The sequence below is a fragment of the Nerophis lumbriciformis genome, linkage group LG06 (genome assembly GCF_033978685.3).
Source record: "Nerophis lumbriciformis linkage group LG06, RoL_Nlum_v2.1, whole genome shotgun sequence".
Lineage (NCBI taxonomy): Eukaryota > Metazoa > Chordata > Actinopteri > Syngnathiformes > Syngnathidae > Nerophis > Nerophis lumbriciformis.
The window spans coordinates 57,018,492-57,038,369 of record NC_084553.2 but is presented as its reverse complement, the minus strand read 5'-3'; the positions used below and the strand labels follow the sequence as shown (position 1 = coordinate 57,038,369).

At 39.3% G+C, this 19,878-nt stretch overlaps 1 protein-coding gene and 56 non-coding genes across 57 annotated transcripts in view; 56 read left to right on the top strand and 1 right to left on the bottom strand.

Moving 5' to 3' along the window:
* The window catches only part of LOC133608919 (transcription initiation factor TFIID subunit 4-like), a 328,756-nt gene that overhangs the window by 206,950 nt on the left and 101,928 nt on the right, over nt 1-19,878 (bottom strand). The gene's annotated exons all lie outside the window — the stretch shown is intronic.
* trnap-ugg (transfer RNA proline (anticodon UGG)) lies at nt 1,253-1,324 on the top strand. The gene has a single exon. It is a non-coding gene; the product is annotated as a tRNA-Pro (tRNA).
* On the top strand, nt 1,775-1,846 carry trnap-agg (transfer RNA proline (anticodon AGG)). Its single transcript has one exon. It is a non-coding gene; the product is annotated as a tRNA-Pro (tRNA).
* Nucleotides 2,120-2,191, top strand: trnap-agg (transfer RNA proline (anticodon AGG)). Its single transcript has one exon. It is a non-coding gene; the product is annotated as a tRNA-Pro (tRNA).
* On the top strand, nt 2,293-2,364 carry trnap-ugg (transfer RNA proline (anticodon UGG)). Its single transcript has one exon. It is a non-coding gene; the product is annotated as a tRNA-Pro (tRNA).
* Nucleotides 2,710-2,781, top strand: trnap-ugg (transfer RNA proline (anticodon UGG)). Its single transcript has one exon. It is a non-coding gene; the product is annotated as a tRNA-Pro (tRNA).
* trnap-ugg (transfer RNA proline (anticodon UGG)) lies at nt 2,883-2,954 on the top strand. Its single transcript has one exon. It is a non-coding gene; the product is annotated as a tRNA-Pro (tRNA).
* Nucleotides 3,228-3,299, top strand: trnap-agg (transfer RNA proline (anticodon AGG)). The gene has a single exon. It is a non-coding gene; the product is annotated as a tRNA-Pro (tRNA).
* On the top strand, nt 3,572-3,643 carry trnap-agg (transfer RNA proline (anticodon AGG)). The gene has a single exon. It is a non-coding gene; the product is annotated as a tRNA-Pro (tRNA).
* On the top strand, nt 3,745-3,816 carry trnap-ugg (transfer RNA proline (anticodon UGG)). Its single transcript has one exon. It is a non-coding gene; the product is annotated as a tRNA-Pro (tRNA).
* On the top strand, nt 4,090-4,161 carry trnap-agg (transfer RNA proline (anticodon AGG)). Its single transcript has one exon. It is a non-coding gene; the product is annotated as a tRNA-Pro (tRNA).
* trnap-ugg (transfer RNA proline (anticodon UGG)) lies at nt 4,263-4,334 on the top strand. The gene has a single exon. It is a non-coding gene; the product is annotated as a tRNA-Pro (tRNA).
* On the top strand, nt 4,610-4,681 carry trnap-agg (transfer RNA proline (anticodon AGG)). Its single transcript has one exon. It is a non-coding gene; the product is annotated as a tRNA-Pro (tRNA).
* Nucleotides 4,784-4,855, top strand: trnap-ugg (transfer RNA proline (anticodon UGG)). The gene has a single exon. It is a non-coding gene; the product is annotated as a tRNA-Pro (tRNA).
* Nucleotides 5,303-5,374, top strand: trnap-cgg (transfer RNA proline (anticodon CGG)). The gene has a single exon. It is a non-coding gene; the product is annotated as a tRNA-Pro (tRNA).
* On the top strand, nt 5,477-5,548 carry trnap-ugg (transfer RNA proline (anticodon UGG)). The gene has a single exon. It is a non-coding gene; the product is annotated as a tRNA-Pro (tRNA).
* trnap-agg (transfer RNA proline (anticodon AGG)) lies at nt 5,824-5,895 on the top strand. Its single transcript has one exon. It is a non-coding gene; the product is annotated as a tRNA-Pro (tRNA).
* On the top strand, nt 5,998-6,069 carry trnap-ugg (transfer RNA proline (anticodon UGG)). Its single transcript has one exon. It is a non-coding gene; the product is annotated as a tRNA-Pro (tRNA).
* trnap-ugg (transfer RNA proline (anticodon UGG)) lies at nt 6,516-6,587 on the top strand. Its single transcript has one exon. It is a non-coding gene; the product is annotated as a tRNA-Pro (tRNA).
* trnap-agg (transfer RNA proline (anticodon AGG)) lies at nt 6,862-6,933 on the top strand. Its single transcript has one exon. It is a non-coding gene; the product is annotated as a tRNA-Pro (tRNA).
* trnap-ugg (transfer RNA proline (anticodon UGG)) lies at nt 7,035-7,106 on the top strand. The gene has a single exon. It is a non-coding gene; the product is annotated as a tRNA-Pro (tRNA).
* trnap-ugg (transfer RNA proline (anticodon UGG)) lies at nt 7,554-7,625 on the top strand. The gene has a single exon. It is a non-coding gene; the product is annotated as a tRNA-Pro (tRNA).
* Nucleotides 7,901-7,972, top strand: trnap-agg (transfer RNA proline (anticodon AGG)). Its single transcript has one exon. It is a non-coding gene; the product is annotated as a tRNA-Pro (tRNA).
* Nucleotides 8,075-8,146, top strand: trnap-ugg (transfer RNA proline (anticodon UGG)). Its single transcript has one exon. It is a non-coding gene; the product is annotated as a tRNA-Pro (tRNA).
* On the top strand, nt 8,592-8,663 carry trnap-ugg (transfer RNA proline (anticodon UGG)). Its single transcript has one exon. It is a non-coding gene; the product is annotated as a tRNA-Pro (tRNA).
* On the top strand, nt 8,939-9,010 carry trnap-agg (transfer RNA proline (anticodon AGG)). The gene has a single exon. It is a non-coding gene; the product is annotated as a tRNA-Pro (tRNA).
* Nucleotides 9,112-9,183, top strand: trnap-ugg (transfer RNA proline (anticodon UGG)). Its single transcript has one exon. It is a non-coding gene; the product is annotated as a tRNA-Pro (tRNA).
* On the top strand, nt 9,458-9,529 carry trnap-agg (transfer RNA proline (anticodon AGG)). Its single transcript has one exon. It is a non-coding gene; the product is annotated as a tRNA-Pro (tRNA).
* trnap-ugg (transfer RNA proline (anticodon UGG)) lies at nt 9,632-9,703 on the top strand. Its single transcript has one exon. It is a non-coding gene; the product is annotated as a tRNA-Pro (tRNA).
* On the top strand, nt 10,151-10,222 carry trnap-ugg (transfer RNA proline (anticodon UGG)). The gene has a single exon. It is a non-coding gene; the product is annotated as a tRNA-Pro (tRNA).
* Nucleotides 10,497-10,568, top strand: trnap-agg (transfer RNA proline (anticodon AGG)). Its single transcript has one exon. It is a non-coding gene; the product is annotated as a tRNA-Pro (tRNA).
* Nucleotides 10,670-10,741, top strand: trnap-agg (transfer RNA proline (anticodon AGG)). Its single transcript has one exon. It is a non-coding gene; the product is annotated as a tRNA-Pro (tRNA).
* On the top strand, nt 11,189-11,260 carry trnap-ugg (transfer RNA proline (anticodon UGG)). Its single transcript has one exon. It is a non-coding gene; the product is annotated as a tRNA-Pro (tRNA).
* Nucleotides 11,534-11,605, top strand: trnap-agg (transfer RNA proline (anticodon AGG)). Its single transcript has one exon. It is a non-coding gene; the product is annotated as a tRNA-Pro (tRNA).
* On the top strand, nt 11,708-11,779 carry trnap-ugg (transfer RNA proline (anticodon UGG)). The gene has a single exon. It is a non-coding gene; the product is annotated as a tRNA-Pro (tRNA).
* Nucleotides 12,226-12,297, top strand: trnap-ugg (transfer RNA proline (anticodon UGG)). Its single transcript has one exon. It is a non-coding gene; the product is annotated as a tRNA-Pro (tRNA).
* Nucleotides 12,572-12,643, top strand: trnap-agg (transfer RNA proline (anticodon AGG)). The gene has a single exon. It is a non-coding gene; the product is annotated as a tRNA-Pro (tRNA).
* trnap-ugg (transfer RNA proline (anticodon UGG)) lies at nt 12,745-12,816 on the top strand. The gene has a single exon. It is a non-coding gene; the product is annotated as a tRNA-Pro (tRNA).
* On the top strand, nt 13,264-13,335 carry trnap-ugg (transfer RNA proline (anticodon UGG)). Its single transcript has one exon. It is a non-coding gene; the product is annotated as a tRNA-Pro (tRNA).
* trnap-agg (transfer RNA proline (anticodon AGG)) lies at nt 13,611-13,682 on the top strand. Its single transcript has one exon. It is a non-coding gene; the product is annotated as a tRNA-Pro (tRNA).
* On the top strand, nt 13,785-13,856 carry trnap-ugg (transfer RNA proline (anticodon UGG)). Its single transcript has one exon. It is a non-coding gene; the product is annotated as a tRNA-Pro (tRNA).
* On the top strand, nt 14,130-14,201 carry trnap-agg (transfer RNA proline (anticodon AGG)). The gene has a single exon. It is a non-coding gene; the product is annotated as a tRNA-Pro (tRNA).
* Nucleotides 14,304-14,375, top strand: trnap-ugg (transfer RNA proline (anticodon UGG)). The gene has a single exon. It is a non-coding gene; the product is annotated as a tRNA-Pro (tRNA).
* trnap-ugg (transfer RNA proline (anticodon UGG)) lies at nt 14,822-14,893 on the top strand. The gene has a single exon. It is a non-coding gene; the product is annotated as a tRNA-Pro (tRNA).
* Nucleotides 15,340-15,411, top strand: trnap-ugg (transfer RNA proline (anticodon UGG)). The gene has a single exon. It is a non-coding gene; the product is annotated as a tRNA-Pro (tRNA).
* Nucleotides 15,687-15,758, top strand: trnap-agg (transfer RNA proline (anticodon AGG)). Its single transcript has one exon. It is a non-coding gene; the product is annotated as a tRNA-Pro (tRNA).
* Nucleotides 15,861-15,932, top strand: trnap-ugg (transfer RNA proline (anticodon UGG)). The gene has a single exon. It is a non-coding gene; the product is annotated as a tRNA-Pro (tRNA).
* On the top strand, nt 16,206-16,277 carry trnap-agg (transfer RNA proline (anticodon AGG)). Its single transcript has one exon. It is a non-coding gene; the product is annotated as a tRNA-Pro (tRNA).
* Nucleotides 16,380-16,451, top strand: trnap-ugg (transfer RNA proline (anticodon UGG)). The gene has a single exon. It is a non-coding gene; the product is annotated as a tRNA-Pro (tRNA).
* trnap-ugg (transfer RNA proline (anticodon UGG)) lies at nt 16,898-16,969 on the top strand. Its single transcript has one exon. It is a non-coding gene; the product is annotated as a tRNA-Pro (tRNA).
* On the top strand, nt 17,416-17,487 carry trnap-ugg (transfer RNA proline (anticodon UGG)). The gene has a single exon. It is a non-coding gene; the product is annotated as a tRNA-Pro (tRNA).
* trnap-ugg (transfer RNA proline (anticodon UGG)) lies at nt 18,280-18,351 on the top strand. Its single transcript has one exon. It is a non-coding gene; the product is annotated as a tRNA-Pro (tRNA).
* On the top strand, nt 18,453-18,524 carry trnap-ugg (transfer RNA proline (anticodon UGG)). The gene has a single exon. It is a non-coding gene; the product is annotated as a tRNA-Pro (tRNA).
* On the top strand, nt 18,626-18,697 carry trnap-ugg (transfer RNA proline (anticodon UGG)). Its single transcript has one exon. It is a non-coding gene; the product is annotated as a tRNA-Pro (tRNA).
* Nucleotides 19,144-19,215, top strand: trnap-ugg (transfer RNA proline (anticodon UGG)). The gene has a single exon. It is a non-coding gene; the product is annotated as a tRNA-Pro (tRNA).
* Nucleotides 19,492-19,563, top strand: trnap-agg (transfer RNA proline (anticodon AGG)). Its single transcript has one exon. It is a non-coding gene; the product is annotated as a tRNA-Pro (tRNA).
* Nucleotides 19,665-19,736, top strand: trnap-ugg (transfer RNA proline (anticodon UGG)). The gene has a single exon. It is a non-coding gene; the product is annotated as a tRNA-Pro (tRNA).

The window sequence follows — 19,878 nt, the reverse complement described above, 5'->3', positions numbered from 1 at the left end:
TGAAAATGTATAAAATCAAGTACAGTGGGACCTCAATTTACGAGCTCTATTTGATTACGAAAGAGCTTGTAACCCTTAGTTCTTTTTTTGCATCAAAATAGCCATACATTTAAATTAGTGGTAAAAGTGCAATATACAAATGTAGTTTTAGGTTGTGGTCCTTGCTAAAATCTCACAAATCATGAGAATTTTTGTTGAAAGTGTAGTTTTTGGGGCTTGTTGGTCTAGTCGTATGATTCTCGCTTAGGGTGCGAGAGGTCCAGGGTTCAATTCCTGGACAAGCCCTAAGCAGTGATTTTAAACTCTTAGCTTAATTTTCCAAACTGCGCACACTCAAGGGATCCATGAAAATTTATAAAATCAAGTACAGTGGGACCTCAATTTACGAGCTCTAATTGATTACGAAAGAGCTTGTAACCCTTAGTTCTTTTTTTGCATCAAAATAGCCATACCTTTAAATTAGTGGAAAAAGTGCAAAATACTAACATAGTTTTAAATTGTATTCCCTGTTAAAATCTCACAATTCATGAGAATTTTTGTTGAATGGTGACTTTTTTGGGGACTTGTTGGTCTAGTCGTATGATTCTCGCTTAGGGTGCGAGAGGTCCCGGGTTCAATTCCCGGACAAGCCCCTAACAGTGCTTTTGAACTCTCAGCTCAATTTTCCAAACTGCGCAAATTCAAGGGATCAATCAAACTTGTAGTGAATCAAATTTGGTAGCATTTAACATAGGGCTTGTTGGTCTAGTGGTATGATCCTCGCTTTGGGTGCTAGAGGTCCCGGGTTCAATTCTTGGACAAGGCCTAAGCAGTGATTTTAAACTCTTAGCTTAATTTTCCAAACTGCGCACACTCAAGGGATCCATGAAAATGTATAAAATCAAGTACAGTGGGACCTCAATTTACGAGCTCTAATTGATTACGAAAGACATTGTAACCTTTAGTTCTTTTTTTGCATCAAAATAGCCATACCTTTGAATTAGTGATAAAAGTGCAATATACTAACGTAGTTTTAGATTGTATTTCCTGTTAAAATCTCACAATTCATGAGAATTTTTGTTGACAGGTGATTTTTTTGGGGCATGTTGGTCTAGTCATATGATTCTCGCTTAGGGTGCGAGAGGTCCCGGGTTCAGTTCCCGGACAAGCCCCTAACAGTGCTTTTGAACTCTCAGCTCAATTTTCCAAACTGCGCAAATTCAAGGGATCAATCAAAATTGTAGTGAAACAAATTTGGTGTTATTTAACGTAGGGCTTGTTGGTCTAGTGGTATGATTCTCGCTTTGGGTGCGAGAGGTCCCGGGTTCAATTCCTGGACAAGCCCTAAGCAGTGATTTTAAACTCTTGGCTTAATTTTCCAAACTGCGCACACTCAAGGGATCCATGAAAATGTATAAAATCAAGTACAGTGGGACCTCAATTTACGAGCTCTAATTGATTACGAAAGAGTTTGTAACCCTTAGTCCTTTTCTTCTTTCAAAATAGCCATACCTTTAAATTAGTGGTAAAAGTGCAATATACTAACGTAGTTTTAGATTGTATTCCCTGTTAAAATCTCACAATTCATGAGAATTTTTGTTGAATGGTGATTTTTTTTGGGGGCTTGTTGGTCTAGTCGTATGATTCTCGCTTAGGGTGCGAGAGGTCCCGGGTTCCAATTCCCGGACAAGCCCCTAACAGTGAATTTGAACTCTCAGCTCAATTTTCCAAACTGCGCAAATTAAAGGGATCAATCAAACTTGTAGTGAATCAAATTTGGTGGCATTTAACATAGGGCTTGTTGGTCTAGTGGTATGATTCTCGCTTTGGGTGTGAGAGATCCCGGGTTCAATTCCTGGACAAGCCCTAAGCAGTGATTTTAAACTCTTAGCTTAATTTTCCAAACTGCGCACACTCAAGACATCCATGAAAATTTATAAAATCAAGTACAGTGGGACCTCAATTTACGAGTTCTAATTGATTACGAAAGAGCTTGTAACCCTTAGTCCTTTTTTTCTTTCAAAATAGCCATACCTTTAAATTAGTGGTAAAAGTGCAATATACTAACGTAGTTTTAGATTGTATTCCCTGTTAAAATCTCACAATTCATGAGAATTTTTGTTGACTGGTGATTTTTTGGGGCTTGTTGGTCTAGTCGTATGATTCTCGCTTAGGGTGCGAGAGGTCCCGGGTTCAATTCCCGGACAAGCCCCTAACAGTGAATTTGAACTCTCAGCTCAATTTTCCAAACTGCGCAAATTAAAGGGATCAATCAAACTTGTAGTGAATCAAATTTGGTGGCATTTAACATAGGGCTTGTTGGTCTAGTGGTATGATCCTCGCTTTGGGTGCGAGAGGTCCCGGGTTCAATTCTTGGACAAGCCCTAAGCAGTGATTTTAAACTCTTAGCTTAATTTTCCAAACTGCGCACACTCAAGGCATCCATGAAAATTTATAAAATCAAGTACAGTGGGACCTCAATTTACGATCTCTAATTGATTACGAAAGACATTATAACCTTTAGTTCTTTTTTTCTTTCAAAATAGCCATAAAGTTGATTTTTTTGGGGGGCCTTGTTGTTCTCGTCGTATGATTCTCGCTTAGGGTGCGAGAATTCCCGGACAAGCCCCTAACAGTGCTTTTGAACTCTCAGCTCAATTTTCCAAACTGCGCACATTCAAAGGATCAATTAAAATTGTGCTGAATGAAATTTGGTGGTATCTAACATAGGGCTTGTTGGTCTAGTGGTATGATTCTCGCTTTGGGTGCGAGAGGTCCCGGGTTCAATTCCCGGACAAGCCCCTAACAGTGCTTTTGAACGGTCAGCTCAATTTTCCAAACTGCGCACATTCAAGGGATCAATCAAAATTGTAGTGAATCAAATTTGGTGGTGTTTAACACGGGGCTTGTTGGTCTAGTGGTATGATTCTCGCTTTGGGTGTGAGAGATCCCGGGTTCAATTCCTGGACAAGCCCTAAGCAGTGATTTTAAACTCTTAGCTTAATTTTCCAAACTGCGCAGACTCAAGGGATCCATGAAAATGTATAAAATCAAGTACAGTGGGACCTCAATTTACGAGTTCTAATTGATTACGAAAGAGCTTGTAACCCTTAGTTCTATTTTTCTTTCAAAATAGCCATACCTTTAAATTAGTGGTAAAAGTGCAATATACTAACGTAGTTTTAGATTGCATTCCCTGTTAAAATCTCACAATTCATGAGAATTTTTGTTGAAAGCCGATTTTTCGGGGCTTGTTGGTCTAGTCGTATGATTCTCGCTTAGGGTGCGAGAGGTCCCGGGTTCAATTCCCGGACAAGCCCTTAACAGTGCTTTTGAACTCTCAGCTCAATTTTCCAAACTGCACACACTCAAGGGATCAATAAAAATGTATAAAATCAAATACAGTGGGACCTCAAATTACAAACTTTAATTGATTACGAAAGAGCTTGTAAACCTTAGTTATTTTTTGCATTAAAATAGCCATACCTTTGAATTAGTGGAAAAAGTCCAATATACAAACCTAGTTTTAGGTTGTGTTCCTTGTTAAAATCTCACAATTCATGAGAATTTTTGTTGAAGGTGGATCTTTTGGGGCTTGTTGGTCTAGTCGTATGATTCTCGCTTAGGGTGCGAGAGGTCCCGGGTTCAATTCCCGGACAAGCCCCTAACAGTGCTTTTGAACTCTCAGCTCAATTTTCCAAACTAGGCACATTCAAGGGATCAATCAAACTTGTAGTGAATCAAATTTGGTGGCATTTAACATAGGGCTTGTTGGTCTAGTGGTATGATTCTCGCTTTGGGTGCGAGAGGTCCCGGGTTCAATTCCTGGACAAGCCCTAAGCAGTGATTTTAAACTCTTAGCTTAATTTTCCAAACTGCGCACACTCAAGGGATCCATGAAAATTTATAAAATCAAGTACAGTGGGACCTCAATTTACGAGCTCTAATTGATTACGAAAGACATTGTAACCATTAGTTCTTTTTTTATTTCAAAATAGCCATACCTTTAAATTAGTGGTAAAAGTGCAATATACGAATGTAGTTTTAGATTGTATTCCCTGTTAAAATCTCACAATTCATGAGAATTTTTTTTGAATGGTGAGTTTTTGGGGCTTGTTGGTCTAGTCGTATGATTCTCGCTTAGGGTGCGAGAGGTCCCGGGTTCAATTCCCGGACAAGCCCCTAACAGTGCTTTTGAACTCTCAGCTCAATTTCCCAAACTGCGCACATTCCAAGGATAAATCAAAATTATAGTGAATCAAATTTGGTGGCATTTAACATAGGGCTTGTTGGTCTAGTGGTATGATTCTCGCTTTGGGTGCGAGAGGTCCCGGGTTCAATTCCTGGACAAGCCCTAAGCAGTGATTTTAAACTCTTAGCTTAATTTTCCAAACTGCGCACACTCAAGGGATCCATGAAAATTTATAAAATCAAGTACAGTGGGACCTCAATTTACGAGCTCTAATTGATTACGAAAGAGCTTGTAACCCTTAGTTCTTTTTTTGCATCTTAATAGCCATACCTTTAAATTAGTGGTAAAAGTGCAATATACTAACGTAGTTTTACATTGTATTCCCTGTTAAAATCTCACAATTCATGAGAATTTTTGTTGAATGGTGATTTTTTTTGGGGCTTGTTGGTCTAGTCGTATGATTCTCGCTTAGGGTGCGAGAGGTCCCGGGTTCAATTCCCGGACAAGCCCCTAACAGTGCTTTTGAACTCTCAGCTCAATTTTCCAAACATTGGCATATTCAAGGAATCAATCAAACTTGTAGTGAATCAAATTTGGTGGCATTTAACATAGGGCTTGTTGGTCTAGTGGTATGATTCTCGCTTTGGGTGCGAGAGGTCCCGGGTTCAATTCCTGGACAAGCCCTAAGCAGTGATTTTAAACTCTTAGCTTAATTTTCCAAACTGCGCACACTCAAGGGATCCATGAAAATTTATAAAATCAAGTACAGTGGGACCTCAATTTATGAGCACTAATTGATTACGAAAGAGCTTGTAACCCTTAGTTCTTTTTTTGCATCAAAATAGCCATACCTTTAAATTAGTGATAAAAGTGCAAAATACTAACGTAGTTTTAGAATGTATTCCCTGTTAAAATCTCACAATTCATGAGAATTTTTGTTGAAAGGGGATTTTTTTGGGGCTTGTTGGTCTAGTCGCATGATTCTCGCTTAGGGTGCGAGAGGTCCCGGGTTCAATTCCCGGACAAACCCCTAACAGTGCTTTTGAACTCTCAGCTCAATTTTCCCAACTGCGCACATTCAAGAGATCAATCAAACTTGTAGTGAATCAAATTTGGTGGTATTTAACATAGGGCTTGTTGGTCTAGTGGTATGATTCTCGCTTTGGGTGCGAGAGGTCCCGGGTTCAATTCCTGGACAAGCCCCTAACAGTGCTTTTGAACTCTCAGCTCAATTTTCCAAACATTGGCATATTCAAGGAATCAATCAAACTTGTAGTGAATCAAATTTGGTGGCATTTAACATAGGGCTTGTTGGTCTAGTGGTATGATTCTCGCTTTGGGTGCGAGAGGTCCCGGGTTCAATTCCTGGACAAGCCCTAAGCAGTGATTTTAAACTCTTAGCTTAATTTTCCAAACTGCGCACACTCAAGGGATCCATGAAAATTTATAAAATCAAGTACAGTGGGACCTCAATTTACGAGCTCTAATTGAGTACGAAAGAGCTTGTAACCCTTAGTTCTTTTTTTGCATCTTAATAGCCATACCTTTAAATTAGTGGTAAAAGTGCAATATACTAACGTAGTTTTACATTGTATTCCCTGTTAAAATCTCACAATTCATGAGAATTTTTGTTGAATGGTGATTTTTTTTGGGGCTTGTTGGTCTAGTCGTATGATTCTCGCTTAGGGTGCGAGAGGTCCCGGGTTCAATTCCCGGACAAGCCCCTAACAGTGCTTTTGAACTCTCAGCTCAATTTTCCAAACATTGGCATATTCAAGGAATCAATCAAACTTGTAGTGAATCAAATTTGGTGGCATTTAACATAGGGCTTGTTGGTCTAGTGGTATGATTCTCGCTTTGGGTGCGAGAGGTCCCGGGTTCAATTCCTGGACAAGCCCTAAGCAGTGATTTTAAACTCTTAGCTTAATTTTCCAAACTGCGCACACTCAAGGGATCCATGAAAATTTATAAAATCAAGTACAGTGGGACCTCAATTTACGAGCTCTAATTGATTACGAAAGAGCTTGTAACCCTTAGTTCTTTTTTTGCATCAAAATAGCCATACCTTTAAATTAGTGGTAAAAGTGCAATATACGAACGTAGTTTTAGATTGTATTCCCTGTTAAAATCTCACAATTCATGAGAATTTTTGTTGAAAGTTGATTTTTTGGGGCTTGTTGGTCTAGTCGTATGATTCTCGCTTAGGGTGCGAGAGGTCCCTGGTTCAATTCCCGGACAAGCCCCTAACAGTGATTTTGAACTGTTAGCTCAATTTTCCAAACTGCGCAAATTCAAAGGATAAATCAAAACTGTAGTGAATCAAATTTGGTGGCACTTAACATAGGGCTTGTTGGTCTAGTGTTATGATTCTCGCTTTGGGTGCGAGAGGTCCCAGGTTCAATTCCTGGACAAGCCCTAAGGAGTGATTTTAAACTCTTAGCTAAATTTTCCAAACTGCGCACACTCAAAGGATCCATGAAAATGTATAAAGTCAAGTACAGTGGGACCTCAATTTACGAGCTCTAATTGATTACGAAAGACATTTTAACCCTTAGTTCTCTTTTTGCAATAAAATAGCCATACCTTTAAATTAGTGGTAAAAGTGCAATATACTAACGTAGTTTTAGATTGTATTCCCTGTTAAAATCTCACAATTCTTGAGAATTTTTGTTGAATGGTGATTTTTTTGGGGCTTGTTGGTCTAGTCGTATGATTCTCGCTTAGGGTGCGAGAGGTCCCGGGTTCAATTCCCGGACAAGCCCCTAACAGTGCTTTTGAACTCTCAGCTCAATTTTCCAAACTGCGCAAATTCAAGGGATCAATCAAAATTGTAGTGAAACAAATTTGGCGCTTTTTAACAAAGGGCTTGTTGGTCTAGTGGTATGATTCTCGCTTTGGGTGCGAGAGGTCCTGGGTTCAATTCCTGGACAAGCCCTAAGGAGTGATTTTAAACTCTTAGCTAAATTTTCCAAACTGCGCACACTCAAAGGATCCATGAAAATTTATAAAATCAAGTACAGTGGGACCTCAATTTACGAGCTCTAATTGATTACGAAAGACATTTTAACCCTTAGTTCTCTTTTTGCATCTTAATAGCCATACCTTTAAATTAGTGATAAAAGTGCAAAATACTAACGTAGTTTTAGAATGTATTCCCTGTTAAAATCTCACAATTCATGAGAATTTTTGTTGAAAGGGGATTTTTTTGGGGCTTGTTGGTCTAGTCGCATGATTCTCGCTTAGGGTGCGAGAGGTCCCGGGTTCAATTCCCGGACAAACCCCTAACAGTGCTTTTGAACTCTCAGCTCAATTTTCCCAACTGCGCACATTCAAGAGATCAATCAAACTTGTAGTGAATCAAATTTGGTGGTATTTAACACAGGGCTTGTTGGTCTAGTGGTATGATTCTCGCTTTGGGTGCGAGAGGTCCCGGGTTCAATTCCTGGACAAGCCCTAAGCAGTGATTTTAAACTCTTAGCTTAATTTTCCAAACTGCGCACACTCAAGGGGTCCATGAAAATTTATAAAATCAAGTACAGTGGGACCTCAATTTACGAGCTCTAATTGAGTACGAAAGAGCTTGTAACCCTTAGTTCTTTTTTTGCATCTTAATAGCCATACCTTTAAATTAGTGGTAAAAGTGCAATATACTAACGTAGTTTTACATTGTATTCCCTGTTAAAATCTCACAATTCATGAGAATTTTTGTTGAATGGTGATTTTTTTTGGGGCTTGTTGGTCTAGTCGTATGATTCTCGCTTAGGGTGCGAGAGGTCCCGGGTTCAATTCCCGGACAAGCCCCTAACAGTGCTTTTGAACTCTCAGCTCAATTTTCCAAACATTGGCATATTCAAGGAATCAATCAAACTTGTAGTGAATCAAATTTGGTGGCATTTAACATAGGGCTTGTTGGTCTAGTGGTATGATTCTCGCTTTGGGTGCGAGAGGTCCCAGGTTCAATTCCTGGACAAGCCCTAAGCAGTGATTTTAAACTCTTAGCTTAATTTTCCAAACTGCGCACACTCAAGGGATCCATGAAAATGTATAAAATCAAGTACAGTGGGACCTCAATTTACGAGCTCTAATTGATTACGAAAGAGCTTGTAACCCTTAGTTCTTTTTTGCATCAAAATAGCCATACCTTTAAATTAGTGGTAAAAGTGCAATATACGAACATAGTTTTAGATTGTATTCCCTGTTAAAATCTCACAATTCATGAGAATTTTTGTTGAAAGTTGATTTTTTGGGGCTTGTTGGTCTAGTCGTATGATTCTCGCTTAGGGTGCGAGAGGTCCCTGGTTCAATTCCCGGACAAGCCCCTAACAGTGATTTTGAACTGTCAGCTCAATTTTCCAAACTGCGCAAATTCAAAGGATAAATCAAAACTGTAGTGAATCAAATTTGGTGGCACTTAACATAGGGCTTGTTGGTCTAGTGGTATGATTCTCGCTTTGGGTGCGAGAGGTCCTGGGTTCAATTCCTGGACAAGCCCTAAGGAGTGATTTTTAACTCTTAGCTAAATTTTCCAAACTGCGCACACTCAAAGGATCCATGAAAATGTATAAAATCAAGTACAGTGGGACCTCAATTTACGAGCTCTAATTGATTACGAAAGACATTTTAACCCTTAGTTCTCTTTTTGCAATAAAATAGCCATACCTTTAAATGAGTGGTAAAAGTGCAATATACTAACGTAGTTTTAGATTGTATTCCCTGTTAAAATCTCACAATTCTTGAGAATTTTTGTTGAATGGTGATTTTTTTTGGGGCTTGTTGGTCTAGTGGTATGATTCTCGCTTAGGGTGCGAGAGGTCCCGGGTTCAATTCCCGGACAAGCCCCTAACAGTGCTTTTGAACTCTCAGCTCAATTTTCCATACTGCGCAAATTCAAGGGATCAATCAAAATTGTAGTGAAACAAATTTGGCACTTTTTAACAAAGGGCTTGTTGGTCTAGTGGTATGATTCTCGCTTTGGGTGCGAGAGGTCCTGGGTTCAATTCCTGGACAAGCCCTAAGGAGTGATTTTAAACTCTTAGCTAAATTTTCCAAACTGCGCACACTCAAAGGATCCATGAAAATTTATAAAATCAAGTACAGTGGGACCTCAATTTACGAGCTCTAATTGATTACGAAAGACATTTTAACCCTTAGTTCTCTTTTTGCATCTTAATAGCCATACCTTTAAATGAGTGGTAAAAGTGCTATATACTAACGTAGTTTTAGATTGTATTCCCTGTTAAAATCTCACAATTCTTGAGAATTTTTGTTGAATGGTGATTTTTTTGGGGCTTGTTGGTCTAGTCGTATGATTCTCGCTTAGGGTGCGAGAGGTCCCGGGTTCAATTCCCGGACAAGCCCCTAACAGTGCTTTCGAACTCTCAGCTCAATTTTCCAAACATTGGCATATTCAAGGGATCAATCAAACTTGTAGTGAATCAAATTTCGTGGCATTTAACATAGGGCTTGTTGGTCTAGTGGTATGATTCTCGCTTTGGGTGTGAGAGGTCCCGGGTTCAATTCCTGGACAAACCCTAAGGAGTGATTTTAAACTCTTAGCTTAATTTTCCAAACTGCGCACACTCAAGGGATCCATGAAAATTTATAAAATCAAGTACAGTGGGACCTCAATTTACGAGCTCTAATTGATTACGAAAGACATTTTAACCCTTAGTTCTCTTTTTGCATCAAAATAGCCATACCTTTAAATTAGTGGTAAAAGTGCTATATACTAACGTAGTTTTAGATTGTATTCCCTGTTAAAATCTCACAATTCTTGAGAATTTTTGTTGAATGGTGATTTTTTTGGGGCTTGTTGGTCTAGTCGTATGATTCTCGCTTAGGGTGTGAGAGGTCCCGGGTTCAATTCCCGGACAAGCCCCTAACAGTGCTTTTGAACTCTCAGCTCAATTTTCCAAACTGCGCAAATTCAAGGGATCAATCAAAATTGTAGTGAATCAAATTTGGTGTAATTTAACATAGGGCTTGTTGGTCTAGTGGTATGATTCTCGCTTTGGGTGCGAGAGGTCCCGGGTTCAATTCCTGGACAAGCCCTAAGCAGTGATTTTAAACTCTTAGCTTAATTTTCCAAACTGCGCACACTCAAGGGATCCATGAAAATTTATAAAATCAAGTACAGTGGGACCTCAATTTACGAGCTCTAATTGATTACGAAAGAGCTTGTAACCCTTAGTTCTTTTTTTTCTTTCAAAATAGCCATACCTTTAAATTAGTGGTAAAAGTGCAATATACTAACGTAGTTTTAGGTTGTGTTCCTTGTTAAAATCTCACAATTCATGTGAATTTTTGTTGAAAGTGTAGATTTCGGGGCTTGTTGGTCTAGTCGTATGATTCTCGCTTTGGGTGCGAGAGGTCCCGGGTTCAATTCCCGTACAAGCCCCTAACAGTGCTTTTGAACTCTCAGCTCAATTTTCCAAACTGCGCACATTCAAAGGATCAATCAAAATTGTAGTGAATCAAATTTGGTGTCATTTAACATAGGGCTTGTTGGTCTAGTGGTATGATTCTCGCTTTGGGTGCGAGAGGTCCCGGGTTCAATTCCTGGACAAGCCCTAAGCAGTGATTTTAAACTCTTAGCTTAATTTTCCAAACTGCGCACACTCAAGGGGTCCATGAAAATTTATAAAATCAAGTACAGTGGGACTTCAATTTACGAGCTCTAATTGATTACGAAAGACATTTTAACCCTTAGTTCTCTTTTTGCATCTTAATAGCCATACCTTTAAATTAGTGATAAAAGTGCAAAATACTAACGTAGTTTTAGAATGTATTCCCTGTTAAAATCTCACAATTCATGAGAATTTTTGTTGAAAGGGGATTTTTTTGGGGCTTGTTGGTCTAGTCGCATGATTCTCGCTTAGGGTGCGAGAGGTCCCGGGTTCAATTCCCGGACAAACCCCTAACAGTGCTTTTGAACTCTCAGCTCAATTTTCCCAACTGCGCACATTCAAGAGATCAATCAAACTTGTAGTGAATCAAATTTGGTGGTATTTAACACAGGGCTTGTTGGTCTAGTGGTATGATTCTCGCTTTGGGTGCGAGAGGTCCCGGGTTCAATTCCTGGACAAGCCCTAAGCAGTGATTTTAAACTCTTAGCTTAATTTTCCAAACTGCGCACACTCAAGGGGTCCATGAAAATTTATAAAATCAAGTACAGTGGGACCTCAATTTACGAGCTCTAATTGAGTACGAAAGAGCTTGTAACCCTTAGTTCTTTTTTTGCATCTTAATAGCCATACCTTTAAATTAGTGGTAAAAGTGCAATATACTAACGTAGTTTTACATTGTATTCCCTGTTAAAATCTCACAATTCATGAGAATTTTTGTTGAAAGTTGATTTTTTGGGGCTTGTTGGTCTAGTCGTATGATTCTCGCTTAGGGTGCGAGAGGTCCCGGGTTCAATTCCCGGACAAGCCCCTAACAGTGCTTTTGAACTCTCAGCTCAATTTTCCAAACATTGGCATATTCAAGGAATCAATCAAACTTGTAGTGAATCAAATTTGGTGGCATTTAACATAGGGCTTGTTGGTCTAGTGGTATGATTCTCGCTTTGGGTGCGAGAGGTCCCGGGTTCAATTCCTGGACAAGCCCTAAGCAGTGATTTTAAACTCTTAGCTTAATTTTCCAAACTGCGCACACTCAAGGGATCCATGAAAATTTATAAAATCAAGTACAGTGGGACCTCAATTTACGAGCTCTAATTGATTACGAAAGAGCTTGTAACCCTTAGTTCTTTTTTTGCATCAAAATAGCCATACCTTTAAATTAGTGGTAAAAGTGCAATATACGAACGTAGTTTTAGATTGTATTCCCTGTTAAAATCTCACAATTCATGAGAATTTTTGTTGAAAGTTGATTTTTTGGGGCTTGTTGGTCTAGTCGTATGATTCTCGCTTAGGGTGCGAGAGGTCCCTGGTTCAATTCCCGGACAAGCCCCTAACAGTGATTTTGAACTGTTAGCTCAATTTTCCAAACTGCGCAAATTCAAAGGATAAATCAAAACTGTAGTGAATCAAATTTGGTGGCACTTAACATAGGGCTTGTTGGTCTAGTGTTATGATTCTCGCTTTGGGTGCGAGAGGTCCCAGGTTCAATTCCTGGACAAGCCCTAAGGAGTGATTTTAAACTCTTAGCTAAATTTTCCAAACTGCGCACACTCAAAGGATCCATGAAAATGTATAAAGTCAAGTACAGTGGGACCTCAATTTACGAGCTCTAATTGATTACGAAAGACATTTTAACCCTTAGTTCTCTTTTTGCAATAAAATAGCCATACCTTTAAATTAGTGGTAAAAGTGCAATATACTAACGTAGTTTTAGATTGTATTCCCTGTTAAAATCTCACAATTCTTGAGAATTTTTGTTGAATGGTGATTTTTTTGGGGCTTGTTGGTCTAGTCGTATGATTCTCGCTTAGGGTGCGAGAGGTCCCGGGTTCAATTCCCGGACAAGCCCCTAACAGTGCTTTTGAACTCTCAGCTCAATTTTCCAAACTGCGCAAATTCAAGGGATCAATCAAAATTGTAGTGAAACAAATTTGGCGCTTTTTAACAAAGGGCTTGTTGGTCTAGTGGTATGATTCTCGCTTTGGGTGCGAGAGGTCCTGGGTTCAATTCCTGGACAAGCCCTAAGGAGTGATTTTAAACTCTTAGCTAAATTTTCCAAACTGCGCACACTCAAAGGATCCATGAAAATTTATAAAATCAAGTACAGTGGGACCTCAATTTACGAGCTCTAATTGATTACGAAAGACATTTTAACCCTTAGTTCTCTTTTTGCATCTTAATAGCCATACCTTTAAATTAGTGATAAAAGTGCAAAATACTAACGTAGTTTTAGAATGTATTCCCTGTTAAAATCTCACAATTCATGAGAATTTTTGTTGAAAGGGGATTTTTTTGGGGCTTGTTGGTCTAGTCGCATGATTCTCGCTTAGGGTGCGAGAGGTCCCGGGTTCAATTCCCGGACAAACCCCTAACAGTGCTTTTGAACTCTCAGCTCAATTTTCCCAACTGCGCACATTCAAGAGATCAATCAAACTTGTAGTGAATCAAATTTGGTGGTATTTAACACAGGGCTTGTTGGTCTAGTGGTATGATTCTCGCTTTGGGTGCGAGAGGTCCCGGGTTCAATTCCTGGACAAGCCCTAAGCAGTGATTTTAAACTCTTAGCTTAATTTTCCAAACTGCGCACACTCAAGGGGTCCATGAAAATTTATAAAATCAAGTACAGTGGGACCTCAATTTACGAGCTCTAATTGAGTACGAAAGAGCTTGTAACCCTTAGTTCTTTTTTTGCATCTTAATAGCCATACCTTTAAATTAGTGGTAAAAGTGCAATATACTAACGTAGTTTTACATTGTATTCCCTGTTAAAATCTCACAATTCATGAGAATTTTTGTTGAATGGTGATTTTTTTTGGGGCTTGTTGGTCTAGTCGTATGATTCTCGCTTAGGGTGCGAGAGGTCCCGGGTTCAATTCCCGGACAAGCCCCTAACAGTGCTTTTGAACTCTCAGCTCAATTTTCCAAACATTGGCATATTCAAGGAATCAATCAAACTTGTAGTGAATCAAATTTGGTGGTATTTAACACAGGGCTTGTTGGTCTAGTGGTATGATTCTCGCTTTGGGTGCGAGAGGTCCCGGGTTCAATTCCTGGACAAGCCCTAAGCAGTGATTTTAAACTCTTAGCTTAATTTTCCAAACTGCGCACACTCAAGGGGTCCATGAAAATTTATAAAATCAAGTACAGTGGGACCTCAATTTACGAGCTCTAATTGAGTACGAAAGAGCTTGTAACCCTTAGTTCTTTTTTTGCATCTTAATAGCCATACCTTTAAATTAGTGGTAAAAGTGCAATATACTAACGTAGTTTTACATTGTATTCCCTGTTAAAATCTCACAATTCATGAGAATTTTTGTTGAAAGTTGATTTTTTGGGGCTTGTTGGTCTAGTCGTATGATTCTCGCTTAGGGTGCGAGAGGTCCCGGGTTCAATTCCCGGACAAGCCCCTAACAGTGCTTTTGAACTCTCAGCTCAATTTTCCAAACATTGGCATATTCAAGGAATCAATCAAACTTGTAGTGAATCAAATTTGGTGGCATTTAACATAGGGCTTGTTGGTCTAGTGGTATGATTCTCGCTTTGGGTGCGAGAGGTCCCGGGTTCAATTCCTGGACAATCCCTAAGCAGTGATTTTAAACTCTTAGCTTAATTTTCCAAACTGCGCACACTCAAGGGATCCATGAAAATTTATAAAATCAAGTACAGTGGGACCTCAATTTACGAGCTCTAATTGATTACGAAAGAGCTTGTAACCCTTAGTTCTTTTTTTGCATCAAAATAGCCATACCTTTAAATTAGTGGTAAAAGTGCAATATACGAACGTAGTTTTAGATTGTATTCCCTGTTAAAATCTCACAATTCATGAGAATTTTTGTTGAAAGTTGATTTTTTGGGGCTTGTTGGTCTAGTCGTATGATTCTCGCTTAGGGTGCGAGAGGTCCCTGGTTCAATTCCCGGACAAGCCCCTAACAGTGATTTTGAACTGTTAGCTCAATTTTCCAAACTGCGCAAATTCAAAGGATAAATCAAAACTGTAGTGAATCAAATTTGGTGGCACTTAACATAGGGCTTGTTGGTCTAGTGTTATGATTCTCGCTTTGGGTGCGAGAGGTCCCAGGTTCAATTCCTGGACAAGCCCTAAGGAGTGATTTTAAACTCTTAGCTAAATTTTCCAAACTGCGCACACTCAAAGGATCCATGAAAATGTATAAAGTCAAGTACAGTGGGACCTCAATTTACGAGCTCTAATTGATTACGAAAGACATTTTAACCCTTAGTTCTCTTTTTGCAATAAAATAGCCATACCTTTAAATTAGTGGTAAAAGTGCAATATACTAACGTAGTTTTAGATTGTATTCCCTGTTAAAATCTCACAATTCATGAGAATTTTTGTTGAAAGTGGTGTTTTTGGGTCTTGTTGGTCCAGTCGTATGATTCTCGCTTAGGGTGCGAGAGGTCCCGGGTTCAATTCCCGGACAAGCCCCTAACAGTGCTTTTGAACTCTCAGCTCAATTTTCCCAACTGCGCACATTCAAGAGATCAATCAAACTTGTAGTGAATCAAATTTGGTGGTATTTAACACAGGGCTTGTTGGTCTAGTGGTATGATTCTCGCTTTGGGTGCGAGAGGTCCCGGGTTCAATTCCTGGACAAGCCCTAAGCAGTGATTTTAAACTCTTAGCTTAATTTTCCAAACTGCGCACACTCAAGGGGTCCATGAAAATTTATAAAATCAAGTACAGTGGGACCTCAATTTACGAGCTCTAATTGAGTACGAAAGAGCTTGTAACCCTTAGTTCTTTTTTTGCATCTTAATAGCCATACCTTTAAATTAGTGGTAAAAGTGCAATATACTAACGTAGTTTTACATTGTATTCCCTGTTAAAATCTCACAATTCATGAGAATTTTTGTTGAATGGTGATTTTTTTTGGGGCTTGTTGGTCTAGTCGTATGATTCTCGCTTAGGGTGCGAGAGGTCCCGGGTTCAATTCCCGGACAAGCCCCTAACAGTGCTTTTGAACTCTCAGCTCAATTTTCCAAACATTGGCATATTCAAGGAATCAATCAAACTTGTAGTGAATCAAATTTGGTGGTATTTAACACAGGGCTTGTTGGTCTAGTGGTATGATTCTCGCTTTGGGTGCGAGAGGTCCCGGGTTCAATTCCTGGACAAGCCCTAAGCAGTGATTTTAAACTCTTAGCTTAATTTTCCAAACTGCGCACACTCAAGGGGTCCATGAAAATTTATAAAATCAAGTACAGTGGGACCTCAATTTACGAGCTCTAATTGAGTACGAAAGAGCTTGTAACCCTTAGTTCTTTTTTTGCATCTTAATAGCCATACCTTTAAATTAGTGGTAAAAGTGCAATATACTAACGTAGTTTTACATTGTATTCCCTGTTAAAATCTCACAATTCATGAGAATTTTTGTTGAAAGTTGATTTTTTGGGGCTTGTTGGTCTAGTCGTATGATTCTCGCTTAGGGTGCGAGAGGTCCCGGGTTCAATTCCCGGACAAGCCCCTAACAGTGCTTTTGAACTCTCAGCTCAATTTTCCAAACATTGGCATATTCAAGGAATCAATCAAACTTGTAGTGAATCAAATTTGGTGGCATTTAACATAGGGCTTGTTGGTCTAGTGGTATGATTCTCGCTTTGGGTGCGAGAGGTCCCGGGTTCAATTCCTGGACAATCCCTAAGCAGTGATTTTAAACTCTTAGCTTAATTTTCCAAACTGCGCACACTCAAGGGATCCATGAAAATTTATAAAATCAAGTACAGTGGGACCTCAATTTACGAGCTCTAATTGATTACGAAAGAGCTTGTAACCCTTAGTTCTTTTTTTGCATCAAAATAGCCATACCTTTAAATTAGTGGTAAAAGTGCAATATACGAACGTAGTTTTAGATTGTATTCCCTGTTAAAATCTCACAATTCATGAGAATTTTTGTTGAAAGTTGATTTTTTGGGGCTTGTTGGTCTAGTCGTATGATTCTCGCTTAGGGTGCGAGAGGTCCCTGGTTCAATTCCCGGACAAGCCCCTAACAGTGATTTTGAACTGTTAGCTCAATTTTCCAAACTGCGCAAATTCAAAGGATAAATCAAAACTGTAGTGAATCAAATTTGGTGGCACTTAACATAGGGCTTGTTGGTCTAGTGTTATGATTCTCGCTTTGGGTGCGAGAGGTCCCAGGTTCAATTCCTGGACAAGCCCTAAGGAGTGATTTTAAACTCTTAGCTAAATTTTCCAAACTGCGCACACTCAAAGGATCCATGAAAATGTATAAAGTCAAGTACAGTGGGACCTCAATTTACGAGCTCTAATTGATTACGAAAGACATTTTAACCCTTAGTTCTCTTTTTGCAATAAAATAGCCATACCTTTAAATTAGTGGTAAAAGTGCAATATACTAACGTAGTTTTAGATTGTATTCCCTGTTAAAATCTCACAATTCATGAGAATTTTTGTTGAAAGTGGTGTTTTTGGGTCTTGTTGGTCCAGTCGTATGATTCTCGCTTAGGGTGCGAGAGGTCCCGGGTTCAATTCCCGGACAAGCCCCTAACAGTGCTTTTGAACTCTCAGCTCAATTTTCCAAACTGCGCACATTCAAGGGATCAATCAAACTTGTAGTGAATCAAATTTGGTGGCATTTAACATAGGGCTTGTTGGTCTAGTGGTATGATTCTCGCTTTGGGTGCAAGAGGTCCCGGGTTCAATTCCTGGACAAGCCCTAAGCAGTGATTTTAAACTCTTAGCTTAATTTTCCCAACTGCGCACACTCAAGGGATCCATGAAAATTTATAAAATCAAGTACAGTGGGACCTCAATTTACGAGCTCTAATTTATTACGAAAGAGCTTGTAACCCTTAGTTCTTTTTTTGCATCTTAATAGCCATACCTTTAAATTAGTGGTAAAAGTGCAATATACGAACGTAGTTTTAGATTGTATTCCCTGTTAAAATCTCACAATTCATGAGAATTTTTGTTGAATGGTGATTCTTTGGGGCTTGTTGGTTTAGTCATGTGATTCTCGCTTAGGGTGCGAGAGGTCCCGGGTTCAATTCCCACACAAGCCCCTAACAGTGCTTTTGAACTCTCAGCTCAATTTTCCAAACTGCGCACATTCAAAGGATCAATCAAAATTGTAGTGAATCAAATTTGGTGGCATTTAACATAGGGCTTGGTGGTCTAGTGGTATGATTCTCGCTTTGGGTGTGAGAGGTCCCGGGTTCAATTCCTGGACAAACCCTAAGGAGTGATTTTAAACTCTTAGCTTAATTTTCCAAACTGCGTACACTCAAGGGATCCATGAAAACTTATCAAATCAAGTACAGTGGGACCTCAATTTACGAGCTCTAATTGATTACGAAAGACATTGTAACCCTTAGTTCTCTTTTTGCATTAAAATAGCCATACCTTTAAATTAGTGGTAAAAGTGCAATATACTAACGTAGTTTTGGATTGTATTCCCTCTTAAAATCTCACAATTTATGAGAATTTTTGTCGTAGGTTGATTTTTTTGGGGCTTGTTGGTCTAGTGGTATGATTCTCGCTTTGGGTGCGAGAGGTCCCGGGTTCAATTCCCGGACAAGCCCCTAACAGTGCTTTTGAACTCTCAGCTCAATTTTCCAAACTGGGCACATTCAATGGATCAATCAAACTTGTAGTGACTCAAATTTGGGGGCATTTAACATAGGGCTTGTTGGTCTAGTGGTATGATTCTCGCTTTGGGTGCGAGAGGTCCCGGGTTCAATTCCGGGACAAGCCCCTAACAGTGCTTTTGAACTCTCAGCTCAATTTTCCAAACTGCGCACATTCAAAGGATCAATCAAAATTGTAGTGAATCAAATTTGGTGTCATTTAACATAGGGCTTGTTGGTCTAGTGGTATGATTCTCGCTTTGGGTGCAAGAGGTCCCGGGTTCAATTCCTGGACAAGCCCTAAGCAGTGATTTTAAACTCTTAGCTTAATTTTCCAAATTGCGCACACTCAAGGGATCCATGAAAATTTATAAAATCAAGTACAGTGGGACTTCAATTTACGAGCTCTAATTGATTACGAAAGAGCTTGTAACCCTTAGTTCTTTTTTTGGATCAAAATAGCCATACCTTTAAATTAGTGGTAAAAGTGCAATATACTAACGTAGTTTTAGATTGTATTCCCTGTTAAAATCTCACAATTCATGAGAATTTTTGTTGAAAGTGGTGTTTTTGGGTCTTGTTGGTCCAGTCGTATGATTCTCGCTTAGGGTGCGAGAGGTCCCGGGTTCAATTCCCGGACAAGCCCCTAACAGTGCTTTTGAACTCTCAGCTCAATTTTCCAAACTGCGCACATTCAAGGGATCAATCAAACTTGTAGTGAATCAAATTTGGTGGCATTTAACATAGGGCTTGTTGGTCTAGTGGTATGATTCTCGCTTTGGGTGCAAGAGGTCCCGGGTTCAATTCCTGGACAAGCCCTAAGCAGTGATTTTAAACTCTTAGCTTAATTTTCCAAACTGCGCACACTCAAGGGATCCATGAAAATGTATAAAATCAAGTACAGTGGGACCTCAATTTATGAGCTCTAATTGATTACGAAAGAGCTTGTAACCCTTAGTTCTATTTTTTCTTTCAAAATAGCCATACCTTTAAATTAGTGGTAAAAGTGCAATATACTAACATAGTTTTAGATTGTATTCCCTGTTAAAATCTCACAATTCATGAGAATTTTTGTTGAATGGTGATTTTTTTGGGGGCTTGTTGGTCTAGTCGTATGATTCTCGCTTAGGGTGCGAGAGGTCCCGGGTTCAATTCCCGGACAAGCCCCTAACAGTGCTTTTGAACTCTCAGCTCAATTTTCCAAACTGGGCACATTCAATGGATCAATCAAACTTGTAGTGACTCAAATTTGGGGGCATTTAACATAGGGCTTGTTGGTCTAGTGGTATGATTCTCGCTTTGGGTGCGAGAGGTCCCGGGTTCAATTCCTGGACAAACCCTAAGCAGTGATTTTAAACTCTTAGCTTAATTTTCCAAACTGCGCACACTCAAGGGATCCATGAAAATTTATAAAATCAAGTACAGTGGGACCTCAATTTACGAGCTCTAATTGATTACGAAAGAGCTTGTAACCCTTAATTC